The sequence below is a fragment of the Cantharellus anzutake genome, assembly GCF_015039405.1.
Source record: "Cantharellus anzutake strain C23 chromosome Unknown EI90scaffold_63, whole genome shotgun sequence".
Classification (NCBI taxonomy): domain Eukaryota; kingdom Fungi; phylum Basidiomycota; class Agaricomycetes; order Cantharellales; family Hydnaceae; genus Cantharellus; species Cantharellus anzutake.
The window spans coordinates 275,264-295,703 of record NW_024067013.1 but is presented as its reverse complement, the minus strand read 5'-3'; positions in this window follow the sequence as shown (position 1 = coordinate 295,703).

Sequence of the window (20,440 nt, the reverse complement as noted above, 5' to 3'; positions counted from 1 at the left end):
GGGTGTCTCTGCAGGAGATCCTGGAGGTGGCTGCTCAGCAGGCGGGAGTGCACACAGCATGTGTGGCGATCAGGGGAGCAGGGTCAGGTATGTAGTGGTACATGGAGAAAAGGGAAATCGACTGTAGAATAGAAATAGAGAGAAAAGGGGAAAAGGGGAAAGGAGGGATGGGGAGTGATAGCAGGGGGAGCAGAGTAGAGCAGTATGGCGCAGGGTGCGGCACAGGGTCAGGCAGGTGTGCCCTGACATCACCCCCCCCTTAAGCTGCTTTGCCTCAAAGTGGCTGGGCAGTTCTCTTTTTCTCTCCCTGGGGTGTGGGGGTGTGTTTGATGGAACTCAACTAGGTTGGAGGTGTGGGTCAGGTGGTCACATGTGAGCCATTGGTTTTCCGAGTGTGGCCAGCCTGTATACTTTATGTCAGGGCACACACCCTGACTAGCCCGGACCCGGACCCGCATGTGTGCTCCGCCCCGCACGCTCCGTGCACCGCATGCTCCGGGTGTCATATCCGTTGAAGGAGAGAACGAAGGAAGGTCAGTTGGGAGGTTCAAACGAGACCACCACCAAGCTGTTCCCTGGTTCTTTAGTTAGGATGGGGAAGTGTACTAGTGTTATTTATTGTAAATAAAGTACCAATCCGAGTGTTTTGGCTAATTCTATTTTTATGGGTTAGTTTTAAAGTTCCTGGGAATTGACTTACAGATAAACCGAGCCCTGCGGAGCTGTTTCTTTATTGAAATTTATTAATTTGTCTAGGTGTAATTCTGTGTAGCGTTGTTTAATTTGGATTTAAACTTGAATTTAATCTTCTACTTGGTGAAGTTTCAAAGATTCTATTCAGTTAATGAATTTGGATTATGTCTGGAGTGTCCCTTGAGTTTGTTTTATTTTTGTCTTATTTTATTGCTTGTTTTAACAGTAGCAAAATAACTGTTTTGTGTTTACACTTTGAAATCTGGAGTGTTAACCAGCTCTCCTGTTGAAATATCTACTTAATATTTCTCTCCTTAATTGCTGCCTTTTACTACAGTGGCAATCTTAACTGTATATCACTTTTTCGCACTGGAGTGACAACCAGAAATGCTTGAGAAAAATAATACTCTATTTTCTTACTTCTCTAAGGGGGGTGAAAAGTCGCAGAAAGGGTCTCCCTTTTATACTCCTTGGGTCGCCTTCCTTTTTCACGCTCTACCTTCTATTTACAGGATTTATTTACAGTGTATTTTTCTCAAACTGAATAAAAATGAAATTTTCATGCTATAGTTCTACTGCGCTTTTGCTGCGCTGAACTGCGGTTCTACTGCGGTCAGGCTGCGCCTGGAATCCTTATTGTCCTTCCTCGCCTAAGCTATTTTAATGGTTAATTAGAATTTGTCTGCGCCGCATTTGCCGCAGTTCCCTATTTCAAATTCCCCATATTTCCCATTAAGTTTGCTATGACTCGGTCATACTGAATTCAAACCTCGCATTACTATGCGTGCGACTGTGCTGAGACCTTCAGCTGATTTATTCCAATTTTATTTAGTGACATTTAGTTAAAATGAGACTGAAATGATAAATGAGTGAATTATTCAGGTTTAAAACTGAAAGAAAAAGTTGCTAGTGGTCAAGAATTACTCAAACAAATGTGTTATAGCTCTCCACCTCATTAGAATATCGTTCCCTAAAATTCCCGCCATGGTCCGTCGTAGTTTAGTGGTTTTCGTGAATTTTGTTCATATTCTCTGATTTCCTTTTGTATTATCGCATCCTAATCCTCCATATGTATCGTTGGTTGATATAGTAGGTTGTCCTTGAAGATATCATATTTTTATCTATTTTATTTAGGACTCTGGACCTCTTGAAGCTGTTTTCCCGCGCATTTTCAGGTTTCTAACTTCATGTCCTTCTATCTCATTCATTTCTGGATGTTTCCTCACGTTCTTAGTATCATAAATTTTCATTTATTCCCACCTTTCCAATGGTACTAATATTGTGTCCTATTTCCTGGTATTCGTTGAGTTAGCAAAGATTCGCGCGCACATTCAGTAATCACGTGCATCGTTCGTATGCGGGAGCCGTTTTCGTTTATTTGTTCGGGATTTATGATATGCGCGGGTGTTTATTTCTTTCATATGGGCTTCTGTGATTTATTTCAGATTTTTCCCTCATGATCTAAGGTTGTTTTGCACTTTTCGTGCTTTGTTTTGACCGGGCTCTTCCTTATTTGGACGGAAATTGGTCTTCGCGATCTGCCGAAGTGCGGATCTCGGTTCCGATGGCCGGTTCCCTGCGCATCGCCACCCTCACGTGTCATTACACATGATGCGGATTCCTATATTCCCATCATGGGTATAACTTCACAACGGCTGGACCGTTTGGGCTGAGAATTTGCATAACTATAGTTTCCTATTTTTCATAATTTCCGTGTAAATTTCGTTGTATGTTTTAATTATGGATCCTACGCAATCATCGTCTTGTCCCTGAGCTCGGACTTTTGATGTCGCTATTCCCGTTATTGGATTTCTCATTAACGCATGATCCTTTTATTATGAAAATTTGGGAGGATTAAGAGTAGATCCCTTCCTTTCTAATGGGCTATCAAGCTTGTCTCGGTCGTTACTAGTTAATCTTCGCACTTGCTTTTTAGACATTGTCCTCGTTTTGCAGGAGTTTTAGTCATATCTCCGTCGTTTATGGGTAGTTTCCCCTGTAATTACTCTCATTGGTTCCGTTTGGGTGACATCTACATTTCCTATTATAAACACGACTTTGACTTTTGCATTAGTTCCTGAGGAATCTTTGTTCCGTGGTACTTCCATCCTTGCTACGTGTGCAGACGTGGGAAAGTAGTTTCCGTGGAGGTTCTCTGATTATTTTTATAGTCAAATCTTGGTCGATTGTCCTAATTCTTGGTTTAATATTTGCTATAAATTCCCCCGAGAATTCCGTCTCGTTGATGGTAAGCTTGAAGTATTTTTGTTATTTTCTTTCTTTCGATTTATCGTGTATAGTCATAATAATTCGTAAAAATTCGTAAAATTCGTTAAAATTCAGGTCCTTCTATGTTCTCATATCTACTTGTCATATGAGGTTTTGTGATTTATCTGGCATATTTCCATAATGGGTTTCCATAGTGTGGCCGTTATTTCTCCTACACCGTGCATACCCGATCCTGACCCGACTTCCGGACCTCCTTCTTCACCACCTCTGGAGTCCTACCCTACCGTTGTCCGTTCCGATATTCACCTTCGGTCCCAACACCACACCTCCTCTCACCTCCCATGCCACCTCCACTCCTCCATCCCTCTCCTCTCCTATCTCCATCTGCTCCGATACCCACCTCGGACCAAACACCACCCCTCCCGCCACCCTCCTACTACTCCTCCTCCTACTCCTACACTCCCTCCTCACAACGCCTCCACCCTTCCGTCATCCTCCTGTCAGGGCACACCCGCCTGACCCCACGCTGCACCCTGCGCCATACCACACTACCCCATTATCACTCCCCATCTCTCCTCCCCCATTTTCCCCCTTCTCTATTGTATATACATGTGATAGTTGTGGCTTGGGGCCGCATGGTAGAAATGGAGGGTTTGGGAATAGAAGTGTCACGTCGGGTACAAACCTGATGTGATAAATAAAGAATGAATAGGGTAGGCCGCGAGTATGTGGCCTATATCCCTTACACTCTCCTCCCTTGTGATATTAATATCACACAGGCAGGTATAACAAGAAGTTGTCAAGAAATTAATATAAGGTGGGGAATGGCGATTAAGCCATTCCCCTCAAAATTTTACAAGAATTATCCAAGAAAGAATAAAAATGATAGCTGTTAGGCCATCCAGTAATTGCAAGGCTGTTAGGCCTTGACAAAACCGTTATTATGACAGTTTCTGGATTAAGTGAAAGTAGAGGCTGTTAGGCCTCCACAGATCCGTTGTTTCGATGGATCCAGAAATTATTGCAAGGTAGAGGCTGTTAGGCCTCCACAGGTCTGTTGTTTCGACAGACCAAAGAAAAGATATATAAAGTAGAGGCCATTAGGCCTCCACTGACCCACTGTTTCGGTGGATCAGAGGAAATAAGCAAGTGAAGGCCATCAAGCCTTCACACAACCATTGTTATGACGGTCCAGAGAATGGAGTGGAGAACATAGTAAAGCAAAGGCTGTTAGGCCTTTGCAGAACCGTTGTTAGGACGGTTCCAGAGCAGAAAACAAAACAAAGAAAGACGATGAATGAGGCCGTTAGGCCTCAGTAGTATGAACGATGCACCAGAGCGGATGATAGAACGGGGGGGGGGTGATTAACCCCTCCATGTTAAATGAGGCACATATACCTCGACGAAGAGAAGGTGATTAAACCTTCTTGGAGGAAGGGCCAGCGGCAGCCAAAATGGCAGGACTAGAAAGGTCCAAAGGACCAGCAACAGTGGCCTTGGTCTCAGACCAGATTGCAGCAGGGAAACGTTGTTCAGGAAGAGGAGCAGCCTCGTTCACTGACCCTGTAGTCGCCTCACCATCACTCTTCATATCCTCATCCTTGTTGGGGATAGGCAGTGGGGTGGGAGGGCGCACTGCAGTGGGTAGATGACCATAGTTGCCATCCATTAATTGAGAGAGAAACCTGTGTCTTTTGTGGAGGTGTGGGTGGAGCTGGTTCAGGCACGAAGTGCCCTGACCACGATGGAGGGGGAGGAGGTATGGGGTAGTTGCCCACATGCAGTTTCGAGAATTTGAAGGTGGTCGTATTGGCCACCCTACAAGCCCTTGCCTCGTTGGAGGGATGATGCCTCCACAACGACAGCAGGATGTACTTCATCCCTGCCTCGTTGAGAATTTCGGGAGTCCTTTGGACATACCCATACCTCTTGTCGAAGTCATCTGCGGAAGGATTCCTTCCGCCCTTGAATTTCAGCTCGAAGTAACGAGCGTGAAGGTTGCAAACATCGCCTGGGGCATCATTGATAACCCCAGCCACCCCAACCTGCTGGTCAATCCACTTGAGGTTGACCAGGAATTTAAACCCATTCACTGTAATCAGGAACAGGAGTATGAAGTTGTCCCATTGCCATTGATGATGGCCTATTTCGGTGGTGATGAGCCACCTCTGGCCACTAATGGTAACTCCATGTACGAAGTTGTTGGTGCAGAAGGAACCTGGGATGGGTATGTTCCTCCACGTCCCAGGAGAGGGAGAGCGATTCTGGCTAGGTAGCCAGAACCATGAGTATTTGAGTGGTAGGAGGGGGTGATGCAGTGCCTGCTCTTTTCCTGACTCAGGATTGGATGTATTAGGTTGGACCCTACAGCCCACCATTGGGTCAACAACAGGTACTTGAGGATGGGCTGATTTGACTGGTCCAGGGTGTGGATGAGGGTTGATGTCTACATGATGCGCCCTCTCAACGGGGGCATTTTGGGTATGCGCTTCTGTGTGAGGGATTTTTCGAGGGCATGATGCCTCATCTTCCTCGCAACCCTTTTCATAGGCCTTGAGGTCCCTTTCCAGCAAGTTGCACTTTCGTCAGAGGAAATCCCAGTGTAACGAGACTTCCCACAACTCGGTTGTGAGGTGTTGATTCTCAAGCTTGAACTCAAGTTTGAGGTTGAAGAGTTCCTCTTGGAGCCCTAAATTTTCATCCTGAATATGTCGAGTCCCTTCTTGAGACTGCAACAGTTTGTCGTCAAGACATCGAACATGTGTGTTTGCATCCATAAGGAGTTCAGTCAGGAAAGACCCTGACATTGTAGCATGCGGCTGGTGAGCTGCTTCAGGAGTGGGTGCTCCATGAGGGAGGGAAGGGTGGTAACCCCAGGTTAAAGTATGGCAACGGTGGTGCTTGTCCTGGTGCCATCAAGTCCGTGAAAAATTGCGGGCCCATTGTTTGATGGTCAGACACAGTGTAAGCTGCAGTAGCTTGCACATCCATCACAGGGGAAGGACACCCTGATACTGTTGGTATCGGGGTAGAATTAGGGATGTTGGAGATGCTGGGGGCCTCAGCACCTGGCATCGAAGTATGTTGAACATTGTCTAAAGCCGGACCCATGGTCTCAGTGTCCATGGGGGTGGTGTTTGATCGTGGGCTTTGCCCACAGTTGTTGTTGGGTGGCATTTCTCTCCTGAAGTTAGCTTGTACTTGCTCAGACATCATGGGGGAAAAGAAGAAGGATGAAGTTTTGTCCATGGGAACAATGTTCATACCCCGGAGGCAAAACCCAAATATGGCAACTAGCACCATAATTGTCCTTCATTAGGTCATAGGACTATTCCCAAGTGGGTAGTCTGTCGGGAGCAAGTAGGACAGGGCGCTTTATTAGCCCCTCATGTGGGAATAGAAGGAAATTTGCTTTCCTTATTCAAATTTTCTACTGCATCAACCCCATGTAACAATAGGTAGTCATCTAATGCAGCCAATTCGTTGCAATGAGTGAGAGGCTCCCATGTGAGATCCCCCAGGCCCCATTTGATGTGGAACCACAGGCTACTGCCAGTGTCCCAGGAATGGTCCAGGATTTCCTGGACCTGATATTCCCATTCAGGATCTTCACCAAAGTCATAGAAGACTTGGGCAGCCTGACCTGGGAATAGCAGTGAGTCGTTTGGCTTGTGTGGGGCCAAGTGAGAAACATGAAACTTGGGGTGAATACCCCTATTGAGAAGCTCCAGAGGGAGCTTGAGTGTATAATTGGATGAATCCTCGAATGCTTTGAGGATCTCATACAGCCCAACATATTTGGGGAGGAGTTTCTTTGCTCTTCCCTTAGGCAGGTTAAGGTCCTTTGTCGCCAAGTAGGCAAAGTCGCCTACCTTCAGCTTAGGCAGATCTGGGCGCCTATGCTGATTGGTTTGGACCAATTGCTCGACGTGACTCTTTATTATCACATCATGGGCACCCTGGAGGTTATCTAATGCTTTCTGTGTGAAGGTGCCCACTCCAGGGAGGTTATTCAGTGGGACTTCCACTGTCATACAGGGTATTGTCCCATAGATAAGTTCGAAAGGGGCATACCCTGTCGATTTATTCATGCTCAAGTTTATCGTGAACTCGGCAAGAGGGACTTTTAGTACCCAGTCGCACTGATCTGGCCGAACAGCTGCACAAATTACTTGGACAATGCTCTGAACCATTTGTTCAGCTTGTCCATCGCCTTCTGGATGGAAAGCAGTCGTCATTTTTAGATGAACGCCAAGTAACCTGTGTAATTCCATCCAAAATTTGGATGTAAACTTAGTGTCTCTGTCAGACACTATGGATCTTGGGAGTCCGTGAAGGTGCATGCCACCTTTCAAGAACTCATACATGAGTTCTAGCATGTTGATTGTGGTTTTCACAGGTATCAAGTGAACCTGTGAAGTCAAACGGCACATAACTACCCAGAGGTAGTTATGATCTAGACTCACTGGGAAAGGACCAATGAAGTCCATCGATATAGAGGACCATGGGGCCTCTGGAATCGGCAGCTGGTGAAACAGCCCAGCTCTTTGTCGAGTAGACTGCTTGGTGGTCTGGCACGTTTTGCATGAGGAGACATACTTCTCCACGTCGTGTACCATTGTAGACCACCAATAATAGCAGCATAAATATTCTAAGGTTTTATGGAATCCTAGGTGACCTAGGATCTCATGTGCATTTTGGACAGCGATCCCAGTCGTCTTCTCCCCTTTATGAATGACGTCTGGGAGAACCAAATGTGGTTCTTTCAAGTCATTCAACTTTGAAATAAGGCTGTTCTCGACCTTAAATCTTGGGAATTGTCCGGGATTCTCTAGAATCCCTCACCAAGCTGCATGCTTGGCATACCCCTCTTTCACAGAGGAGAGGAAGTTGCCTTCCTCAACAACACTCCTGAGCGAATCCTCAGGCAGTACGATGTCAGCAAGCGTCAGCTCGCTCCTCCCTGAACGATTGTTGGGGGGGTCAAGGATCGCAGCTTCCAAGTCATGATCTTTGATCACACTACTTGCCGAAGCAAGTAGTAATGATAGTCGGTGCAGAAGGAGCATTTCTTCTGCCTCTTCAATATGACTTAGAGGGAGATCTTCCCCAAATTTGTCTATGCAGACATCCGCAGAGACAAAGTCGTCATAATGAAGGTCTTCGTCTGATGAAGACTCGTAATAGCAGCTGAGTGCATCAGCCACTTTGTTTTTGTGGCCCTCGACATACAAGATGTCGCACTTGAAGCCATAAAAGAAGTTTTGCCACCTTATGTGGCATCCAGAAGTAGGTGAGGGCTTTATGGTCTGTAACGACCGTAAATTCATGCCCTCCAGTCAATTTGTCCATCCACTTGGACAGGGCTTCCAGTTCATATGCGAAGTATGAACATTGTGTTGAAGTAAACTTCTGTCAGAGACAGGATTATTGTTGGAGTGAGGAATATTGTCGGAGTGAGGAATATTGTCGGAGTGAGGAATATTGTCGGAGTGAGGAATATTGTCGGAGTGAGGAATATTGTCGGAGTGAGGAATATTGTCGGAGTGAGGAATATTGTCGGAGTGAGGAATATTGTCGGAGTGAGGAATATTGTCGGAGTGAGGAATATTGTCGGAGTGAGGAATATTGTCGGAGTGAGGAATATTGTCGGAGTGAGGAATATTGTCGGAGTGAGGAATATTGTCGGAGTGAGGAATATTGTCGGAGTGAGGAATATTGTCGGAGTGAGGAATATTGTCAGAGATCTGAAATATTGTCAGAGACTGGATTGCTGTCAGAGACTGGGGATATTGTTAGAGTCTGGCAGACTGTCAGAAGACGGATGGAAGACGGATTGGGTTCTGTCTGAGTTGGGGTCGGAGATTGTGGCAGAGGTCTGTTGGAGCACACATGCGGATATGCAGGCAGAAATGTGCGGCGCATCCGGAAGCGCTGTTCAAGGTTAGCAGAGTGGGATCGCGGCCTCAGCGACTCAGGTGGAGCGCTGTGCCCTGAGCTTGACGTTTGGGGGAGATCCCGTATTTACAAACTGACACTTACAGCGGACTTCAAACAAGACTTGCAGGCGGAGCGGACCTGTAGGAGGAGCGTGGACTCCGCGAGCACGGACTCAGAGGGGGGAAGCCCCCTTTGCAGAAGGAGAGACTCAGACCAGACAGGGGGGGTACTCTAGTTGATTTCAGACTAAGGTCCCCGAAAGTATTTACAGGATATAAATAAGCAGGAGGGAAACACAGAAGGACCGGTCAGTCCGGTGCGGTCCGGCACGGAAATAAGCGGGGATTGTCAAACTGAATGAAGGACAAGAGCCCGGGAAATGGGAGGCAATGAACTAAACAAAAGCGGATCAAGTGCCAATATTGACAGGTAATAAGAAGTGCATCAGCACATGGATCAAGTGCCAATATTGGCAAGTTAAGCGAATGAATGGATGAACAATATAGGCACTCGGCAAGGAATGAATGGTATGCTGCCGAGTGACAAGATGGCCAGAGAAAAGCGGAGGTCAGCGCACGGCGCCGATACAAGTCCACAAATAAGCGGGGTCGGTGCGGTGCCGACACAGGTCCGTGAAGAGACATGGAAATCAGCATGGTGCTGACAAGTCTGCAACAGAGGGTGGTCCATCAGTGCCATCACAAACAAGGGCAGCATGATGGCCAGCAAGGTCGGAGGGGAGTGTTGGCCTGACCACAGGGTGTGGAGGGCAACCAGGAGTGGCAGAGGTCCAGAGGGTGTGGAGGTGGGCAGAGGTACAGATGTGGGTGGAGGTCCGGATGCGGGCAGAAGTCCAGATGCGGGTGGAGGTCTGGATGCAGTGCATGGTTGATAGGGCAGGGGGCCAGACATCGGATTGGGGGCTGGTTAGATTGGGTTTTGGGTCGGCGGATTTGCCTATCGGCATTGATTCGCTGCTGACGGAGCCCCAGGATTTGTTGGTCATGAAGGCAGCTGGGCATGATAGTTCCCAGCTGGCACCTTGAGCCAAAATAGCCCTGACGCCTGCAGGGCAGGCGTCGGTAATCACCCAGACTCGAAATCTGTTCCTCTGTTGTTCAGAGAGGCCATCTGGTACTTGCCAGATGATTGGCTTAGAATCAGTGTCTTGCATGGGAGATTCTTTATGTTATTGAAACACTTCTGGTGCAGCGGCAACCAGAAGAAAGGCAGATTGTTAGTGCAAATGGTCTGCAAAGGACCAGTGTATGCACTAACATTAGTCATGAATCAAGCAAGGTACTCTATTAGGCCTAGGAAGTGTAGCACTTCCCAGTGGTCTGAAGGTTCATGCCAAGCGTGAAGCTTCACCATTTTATCAGAGTCTGGAATATTGTCAGAGTGTCAGGGGACGGACCCTGGGTCCCCATGACCCCTCTCTCTATAGCCCACAGCCCAACCCGTAACAGCCTAGTCTCAAGGCAAAGAGCTACTGTGGGTAAGAAAGTGATATAAACAAAGGGGCAAGTAGATACACTTGCCTACTGTGGGTAAGAAAGTGAGAAGAAGGTTAACTTCTCACTTTCCCACAGTGGCCCCAATATGGCGAAAACTTCCGGGGATACCCGGAAGTCACATGAGGTGGGATCCGGGGTCGGATCATGCGGCGCACGGAGCGTGCGGCACAGGAAGTGTGCGGGAAGTGGAGCGGGTCCGGACGCGGGTCCGGGTCCAGGCTAAGTCAGGGTATGTGCCCTGACACAGAGTGAGGAATATTGTCAGAGTGAGGAATATTGTCAGAGTGAGGAATATTGTCAGAGTCAGGCAGACTGTCAGAAGACGGACTGAAGACGGAATGGGTTTCTGTCTGAGTTGGGGTCGGAGGTGATGCAGAGGTCTGTTGGAGCATGCGCGCGGATATGCGGGCGGAATTATGCGGCGCGTCCGGAAGCGCTGTTCAGAGTTAGCAGAATGGGATCGTGGCCTCAGCGACTCAAGTGGAGCGCTGTGCCCTGAGCTTGACGTTTGGGGGAGATCCCTTATTTACGGACTCACATTTACAGTGGACTTCAAAAGACTTGTGGGCAGAGCGGACCTGTAGGAGGAGCGCAGACTCCGCGAGCACGGACTCAGAGGGGGGGAAGCCCCCTTTGCAGAAGGAGAGATTCAGACCAGACAGGGGGGTACTCTAGTTGATTTCAGACTGAGGTCCCCAAAAGTATTTACAAGGTATATAAATAGGCAAGAGGGAATATAGAAAGGCCGGTCAGTCCGGCACGGAGATAAGCAGGGATTGTCAAACTAAATAAGGACAAGAGCCCGGGAACTGGAAACGAGGAACAGATCAATAAACAATAAGTGGCAAGGGTTATTGATGAATAACTGAATGAGATCAATAACCTAGTGCCAATAAAGAGGGGATCAAATGCCGATATTGGCAAGGAAGCAAACAATAAATGGCACTCGGCAAGGAATGAATGATAAGCTGCCAAGTGACAAATGGCCAGAGGAAAAGCGGAGGTCAGCATGCGGCACCGATACAAGTCCGCAAATCAGGATGCGGGGTCGGTGCAATGCCGACACAAGTCCGCAAAGGGATGCGGGAATCAGCATGGTGCTGATGAGTCCGCAACAGAGGGTGGTCTGTCAGTGCTGTCACAAAAGGACAGCATGATGGCCAGCAAGATACGGAGGGGAGTGTTGACCTGACCAGAGGTGTCAAGGACAACCAGAAATGGACAGAGGTTGCGGAAGGTGCGGAAGCGGTGCATGGTCGATAGAACAGACATCGGGTTGGGGCTGGTAAGGATGGGTTTGGGTCGGCGGAATCGCCTGTTGGCATTGATTCGCTGCTGACGGAGCCCCGGGATTTGTCAGTCGTGACAGGACCCCATGGCCATCAACCTTGCATCCCAGAATGTCGAGAACCGGGGCAAACGGTTCGAATTTCTTATGGCTAATGTATAGCCGTTCAGAATTTAGTCAGTTGTGCACCCACTGAAGTTTCTCATTGTGTTCGGAAACCATATCGGTTCCCATAAATATGTCATCAAACCATGCATGAACAGCCCACCCAATATTATCTCGGAGGACCCATGACACAGTTCGCTGGAATGTGGAGGGACCATTACAGTCCCCCTGTTGGAGTATGTTTGAAACGTATGTGCCCCAAGGAGTGCAAATGCAGTGCGTGGAATGCACTCAGGTTCCACGTGAATTTGCTTGTAAGCATCTGTCATATCGATCTTTGATCGATATGAATTCCTGGCCAAGCTATCCATAATGGATTGCATGTCAGGCATCGGTGTGATGTCGAGAATTGTATTTGCATTACGATTCCTTGCATCAATAACGGTTCTTATTGAACCGTCCTTCTTTATGAGACACAGTAATGGGTATGCCATAATGGCTGGTCGGCGAACCCACCAGCCTGTGTGCTCATATTGAAGAGTTTTCTCTTGTAGCTGTTGCTCGAGAGATTGGGGGCACATTGCATGCCTCTCATGATACCTTTTATTGGGATCGATTAAGTTGATCCTGTGATTAACCTCCCGGAAGGGAGGTAAGATCTCAGGCACAGGTGCCATGACATCCTCAAATCGCGACCTCCACCAGTTGCGGAGGGCACTAAAACCATCGTCTGTCATTGGGTGATTTTCAAGATGAGAACAGTCTGGTAACTTCCCAGACTGGGGATCAGGCCAGTGAGCTGGGTAACTTAATGCATCTGTTGTGGATGCATTGGACATGGCCTTCATAGCAGATATGCTATGAAGACCCTGCTCCTCCCTAGAGGAGTGATTGGACAGCAAAGTCTCCTTTGCCTTATTGAGTCACACCTTGGGTGTGTTGGTCGAAGCAGACACACGGCCGCTTGTGGGTGGAGGCCTCTTAGAGAGGCTAGTGAAATTTTGATGGGCCTGGTGGCCAGTCGACACAAAGGAATGTTCCATAGGAACGTCAAAAGTGGAGATAAGACTGCCCTTCACATGGATGGTGTGCTTGCCGAAGTCCAGCAAAGCTTTGTAGGTGTTCAACCATGGAGCACCTAGAATGGCATCGTAACATTCGATGTTCACGACATCAAAGCAGTGTTTGTTTTCTGACCAAGTATGGTCAGATCAGCATTGGTCCCGTAGTAAATACAAGACCTACTCCCCTTGGTGCCCATTTGGAGCACGAGGGGATTGGGAAGTTCAAGGAGTGGGATGTGACATGCTCTGACAAAGTCAGAGGATAACATGTTGGTTTCTGCCCCACTATCGAACAATGTGAATGCTTTGGTCCCATTGATCTCAACGAGACCAGTCAGGGTGCGATGTAAGTCAGCACTCCGATTGGCAGGGTATTTACCTGCCTCACGTGAAAGTCTGAACTTTGCATCGAACATAGGCGGGTTTTTCTTTGTGATTTTTGCTGGGACTGTATCAGTCTCCGGCTTCGGGAGGGGCAACTGCCCCTCAGTCTTAAATTGATGAACTGGTTCATCTACCAGCTCAGTGACGATTTGCTCCTCAGAGAGGAGCGAGTCGGCTCTTTGAGCTGAGGCTAACTTAAGGGCATAGTTGTCCTCAGATGGGTCAATAATACCCATCCCCTGTAAACTTAAGCGCCCAAAGACGACCTCGTCTTCAGGTTCGCTGACTGTCTCTTCAGGAGGGCCAGCTGGTTCATATGGGTCCTTGATGAATCAATCATCGGGATCGCCATCTTCAGCGGTAACTTCTTCTTCTGGGGCCTCCCCAGATGGATCGTCTTCGTCTCCCTGACCCTCCGATTTGTGGGGAGGGTCTTGGTCCTTCTCTTCTACGCCCAGAGTGTATAACTTGGCTCTGGGTGGATGGTTTGGACACTCAAAAGAGTATCTGATCTTGCCACATTTGTAGCAGAGGGGGCTGCCCTTCGAATCCTTTGAAGGGCATTGTTGGGTGTTATAAGAATTACTGGTATTCGAAGAATACCGGTTGTTTGATGAAGAAGGGGCCTGGGGAGTCCCTTTGGCATGTGAAGAAGACGAGCCTGTAACAGGCTTCATCGTAGCTGCAGCGGGCTTCTTGCTATTAGAGTAAGAAGTGAAATTCGGGTAGCCCCTGGTTGGGGCTATCCTGGGAGCAACTCCTGATGATCCCCTTGTGGACGGGGTTGAGTTGTTGGATACACTTGACTTGCTAGTTGGGTGCATATTGGTTGATTTGGAGGGGGCAAGCCCTCCTTTATACGTGTTATTGCACACATTGAGTCCATTGCATTGTCAACGCGAAGAACAGCCATCTACAGTTCATCTTTGGACATGAAGTCGACCAAAATTCGGTCACATAGTACGAGCTCTTCCCTTATATGATAGGGGAGAGCGTTTACAAAACATTCATTGAAACTTGCCTGGTCAGGGCGAGTGATCATCTTCTCCGATGCTTGGAGAAGCTGAGTATAAAAATGCTTAATCCCCTTTGTGGGGTCATAAGCGAGCATTTTGAAGAGTTTGGTGGCAGGTACTGCCACTGACCTCTTTGCATATGTGAGCATCAGCTTTGTTAGAAGCTGAGTGAATGTGGGGATAGTCCCACTCTCGAATCCTAGCTTCATTTTGTGAAGCACGATCTGTTTAGGATCGCCATCTAGGGCATGAGCAAGAGCATCTATGTGAAGCTCGTTGTAGCTCTCGCCCTTCCACCCATTTCCTGAAATCCAGGAAGTGAGTTCGACGAGCCAACTCTCGAATTTTTCGAGATTGTTCTCCCCAGACCATTGGGTTGTGGGGAATGGAACAGAGTTTTTCTTTAATAACTCTGTTTTTACATCAGTGGGAAGAGGGGTCAGGATCCTTATCCTGATCAGGTTCGTGATATGATGAACCAGCTCCTCCATGAATCCCTCGGGGTTGCCAGGGGACAAACTACTTGGGTCCCTGGAATAAGACCTGAGAGTGGATTCAACGAATCTGTTGCAGGGGATAGTCGAGCTCACCACCTGAGGGTGGACAGAGCTCGCAACATGTGGAACTTGGGAGCTAGGCTCCCTTTCCCTCTTTACTGGGGAAACCACGATGGGATGTGAAGCCCCTCCAAGAGGATCTTGGAGGGTACAGATGGTTGGTGGTGGGGTCGAGACTTCCTGTCTCGATGCCCTGAGAGGAATTTGTTGGGCATCTGCCTGACTGGGCCAATCTTGGCCTAATCTTCCAAAGGCCCCACTTTGTGGGTCCTGTGTGGTAAATCGACTGTAGGAACCTAGCCTACATCTGATCTCCTGGGCATGTTCGTCCAGACCTTCAGGTCTGTGCATGTAGATGGCATCGCCATCCATCCATGTCCCATACTCCACAGATGTCTCACTAAGTGCACAGGGAGCAAAGATAGTTCTTTGCTTTTTCTTTATTTCGCCCCATGCATCCATGATGAGGGCAGGCCCGGAACCGTGATGTAGGTTCTGGGTCAATTGCAGATCGCGATCAGTCTCCCCTTCATCCATCGAGTTTTCCAAAACGATGGGCACTTCAGGTGCAGGAAGCGACTGAGGAAGTGGCTGTGTCCTCCTGAGGACAACAGGTGGGCCCTGAGGGCCCCAATCGACACTCTTTCCCTTCAGATAAGAAGGGATTCTCTTTGGTGATGGGGTTGAAGGACTCCCAGGCATGGGTTCATCAGTGTGGGGGACGTATGTCATCGTCCTCACACTGGGATGCCCAGGCACAGGGAGGTAGGTGGTTGTCCTGATGTAGTCTTCATCAGCAGATACTTCGTCCACCAGCAAGTCTCATCGCTGGATGGGTTCTCTGTCCCATCCCCTGACTGGTACAGGTGGAGGCACACTTGTCGCCTCAAACTGGGGTGAGTTTAGAGGAATTTGGCTTCCAGCCAATCCAGGGCTAGGGCAATAAATCCAAGCCCATAAGTCTATAGCCTTGTCGTGGTGAGTCAGCCATTGATCGATGCTTCTTAGCATCATCATCAATTCATCATGCTGATCGTTCGATGATCCAGGAGTTTCCGCTTGTGGTTTGGTACCACCCATGTTGATGACCTCAGCTGGGTTGTCAGGGCCATCACCAAGCCCTAGCGCTTCACCCGATCTGAGAGGATCGGGGGAACCAGATGCATCAATGAATGGATCAGGTCCAACTGGCACATCGGGTGGGTCTTCCTCAGGGGGAGGAGGTATGACCACAGCAGGTACAGCTGTGGTCATGGATTGGGAAGGGCCCGGCACATCCAGGTCTCCTGGTGGACCTGGAGATGTGTTGGGGTCGTCTGTATCTCCTGGGTCAGGAGGGATATCAGGCGTATTAATGCTGGGAACCCCAGCACTATCTGAAGTCTGCGCTTGTGAGGTCTTTGGGTAGCTCAGCACACAAGGCCGTAAGTGATACAAGTATGTGTATTTTACGGTGGTGTGTAAGCAGTTACCCGGAGGTTCCCGCTTACCCACGTGACTATATGTATCTAATTTACATGTGGCTTGGGGTTTGGGGCTATTGCCCTGACATTCTCCCCCTGTCAGGGCCCGGCCTCGGACTCGGAGGCTCCCTGACCTCAACCCCCATCTGGCCTGTCCTCACACTATGCGGGGCATGAGATGTATAGTAAAAGGAAAGAGAATATATACACTTGCCTATGCGGGGCATGAGATGAGAAGAAGGGTAAAGGTCTCATCTCCCCGCATGGTTGCTATATAAAGGAATGGGTCACATGCCCACAACTATACAGCTCTTAGAGTTGTGTAGTGTGACCCGGAGGGAACATCCAGGTGGCAGTGCCAAGCATGGGAACGTTCTGGGCAAGTTGCTCGCCCAGAACTGTGGCTGTGACCCGTGGGAACATTCTGGGCGAGCTGCTCGCTCAGAAAGTTCCCATGCTATCCCGTGCGTGCGGATACACAACACAGAAAGGCAACAACAAGGCAACAATGAAGGAATGGAAGGAAGGGAATGGTTTGGGAGTCTGGGGCACCCTAGGGCAGGGTGCTGAACCCTGACACCCCCCTTGCATTGCATTTGCGATGCATACAAGGTTGATAGTGAATAAAACAAAGTTTTAATAATTGATTTACATTGAGTTTGGAATTATCAATGAGTGTTTTGTTGTCACCACTTTAAAGTGGGCGATTTTGTACATGTCGGTGAAGGAGAGAGAGAGGGTTTAAGGAATAAATGAGTGTGGGCCATTACTTTGAAGTGAACGGCGATACATTGGTATTGCAGGGAGGAAAATAGTGGAGTTTACACATGAGTGGTGGTGGATGTGGGTCTTTTGATGGAGTGGATATTTCCGCAATTGTTACTTGCGGTTCCTTGCATACAGTATTGTGTGCAGGGCCTCGAGTTGGGGGAAAGTGTTTTCACGGGCGCCTCGATGGCGTATTACCATGTCACTTTCCCTTTTCTCAAGGGTGGAGTCATTGCCCCGGTGTAGGAGAAATAACGGCCACACTATGGAAACCCATTATGGAAATATGCCAGATAAATCACAAAACCTCATACGACAAGTAGATATGAGAACATAGAAGGACCTGAATTTTAACGAATTTTACGAATTTTTACGAATTATTATGACTATACACGATAAATCGAAAGAAAGAAAAATAACAAAAATACTTCAAGCTTACCATCAACGAGACGGAATTCTCGGGGGAATTTATAGCAAATATTAAACCAAGAATTAGGACAATCGACCAAGATTTGACTATAAAGATAATCAGAGAACCTCCACGGAAACTACTTTCCCACGTCCGCACACGTAGCAAGGATGGAAGTACCACGGAACAAAGATTCCTCAGGAACTAATGCAAAAGTCAAAGTCGTGTTTATAATAGGAAATGTAGATGTCACCCAAACGGAACCAATGAGAGTAATTACAGGGGAAACTACCCATAAACGACGGAGATATGACTAAAACTCCTGCAAAACGAGGACAATGTCTAAAAAGCAAGCGCGAAGATTAACTAGTAACGACCGAGACAAGCTTGATAGCCCATTAGAAAGGAAGGGATCTACTCTTAATCCTCCCAAATTTTCATAATAAAAGGATCATGCGTTAATGAGAAATCCAATAACGGGAATAGCGACATCAAAAGTCCGAGCTCAGGGACAAGACGATGATTGCGTAGGATCCATAATTAAAACATACAACGAAATTTACACGGAAATTATGAAAAATAGGAAACTATAGTTATGCAAATTCTCAGCCCAAACGGTCCAGCCGTTGTGAAGTTATACCCATGACGGGAATATAGGAATCCGCATCATGTGTAATGACATGTGAGGGTGGCGATGCGCAGGGAACCGGCCGTCGGAACCGAGATCCGCACTTCGGCAGATCGCGAAGACCAATTTCCGTCCAAATAAGGAAGAGCCCGGTCAAAACAAAGCACGAAAAGTGCAAAACAACCTTAGATCATGAGGGAAAAATCTGAAATAAATCACAGAAGCCCATATGAAAGAAATAAACACCCGCGCATATCATAAATCCCGAACAACTAAACGAAAACGGCTCCCGCATACGAACAACTATGGGAACGACGCACGTGATTACCGAATGTGCGCGCGAATCTTTGCTAACTCAACGAATACAGGGAAATAGGACACAACCTTAGTACCATTGGAAAGGTGGGAATAAATGAAAATTTATGATACCAAGAACGTGAGAAAACATCCAGAAATGAATGAGATACAAGGACATGAAGTTAGAAACCTGAAAACACGCGGGAAGACAGCTTCAAGAGGTCTAGAGCCCTAAATAAAATACATAAAAATATGATATCTTCGAGGACGACCTACTATAACAACGAACAATACATATGGAGGATTAGGATGTGATAATACAAAGGGGAATCAGGGAATATGAACGAAATTCACGAAAACTACTAAACTACGACGGACCATGGCGGGAATTTTAGGGAATGATGTTCTAATGAAGTAGAGAGCTATAACACATTCGTTTGAGTAATTCTTGATTACTAGCAACTTTTTCTTTCAGTTTTAAACCTGAATAATTCACTCATTTATCATTTCAGTCTCATTTTAACTAAATGTCACTAAATAAAATTGGAATAAATCAGCTGAAGGTCTCAGCACAGTCGCACGCATAGTAATGCGAGGTTTGAATTCAGTATGACCGAGTCATAGCGAACTTAATGGGAAATATGGGGAATTTGAAATAGGGAACTGCGGCAAATGCGGCGCAGACAAATTCTAATTAACCATTAAAATAGCTTAGGCGAGGAAGGACAATAAGGATTCCAGGCGCAGTCTGACCGCAGTAGAGCCGCAGTTCAGCGCAGCAAAGTGCAGTGGAACTATAGCGTGAAAATTTCACTTTTTATTCAGTTTGAGAAAAATACACTGTAAATAAATCCTGTAAATAGAAGGTAGAGCGTGAAAAAGGAAGGCGACCCAAGGAGTATAAAAGGGAGACCCTTTCTGCGACTTTTTGCCCCCCTTAGAGAAGTAAGAAAATAGAGTATTATTTTTCTCAAGCATTTCTGGTTGTCACTCCAGTGCGAAAAAGTGATATACAGTTAAGATTGCCACTGTAGTAAAAGGCAGCAATTAAGGAGAGAAATATTAAGTAGATATTTCAACAGGAGAGCTGGTTAACACTCGAGATTTCAAAGTGTAAACACAAACAGTTATTTTGCTACTGTTAAAACAAGCGATAAAATAAAGACAAAAATAAAACGAACTCAAGGGACACTCCAGACACCATCCAAATTCATTAACTGAATAGAATCTTTGAAACTTCACCAAGTAGAAGATTAAATTCAAGTTTAAATCCAAATTAAACAACGCTACACAGAATTACACCTAGACAAATTAATAAATTTCAATAAAGAAACAGCTCTGCAGGGCTCGGTTTATCTGTAAGTCAATTCCCAGGAACTTTAAAACTAACCCATAAAAATAGAATTAGCCAAAACACTCGGATTGGTACTTTATTTACAATAAATAACACTAGTACACTTCCCCATCCTAACTAAAGAACCAGGGAACAGCTTGGTGGTGGTCTCGTTTGAACCTCCCAACTGACCTTCCTTCGTTCTCTCCTTCACCGGAGGAGGGTTTTCCTCCGGGTTGTTCATCTGGACATCCGATTGCTGCGTCAGATGCGATGACGTAGCCTGGGCTACATTGTCAGGCTGTGGGCTCGATGAAGTGGGCGCTCCCTGGGTGGGAGCGGGTTGTTGTGTTCCTGAGCTACTTGGCTCAGGTGTAGAGTACGGTAGGTCTACTGTTCTTCCCATGGGGAAGGGTGGTCGTTGGGCTGGTTGTCCAATGCAGAGACTTGCGTCTCTTTCCCGGTATTTGGAAGCTTTCGCTTCCCGTTCCGCAGTTCTTGCAGCACATTCCTCAGGAGTCCTGAGTGGTTTGAACTGGGACTTTAGATAGGCGGCTTTGCCTAGACTTTCCCAGGAGATTTTTCCCTTATTCTCTGGGGAATTATACTCCTCCATGAGTCTTGCAATACTCAGGAGTCCCAAGAAGTATTTCTCGGTTTCCTTTGCTTTTTTGTGAAGGGTTCTGTGTACCTTGCCGCTTTTGAAGGCAGCTTCGGCCTGTTCATACCAGTGTATGAATTCTTTCCCA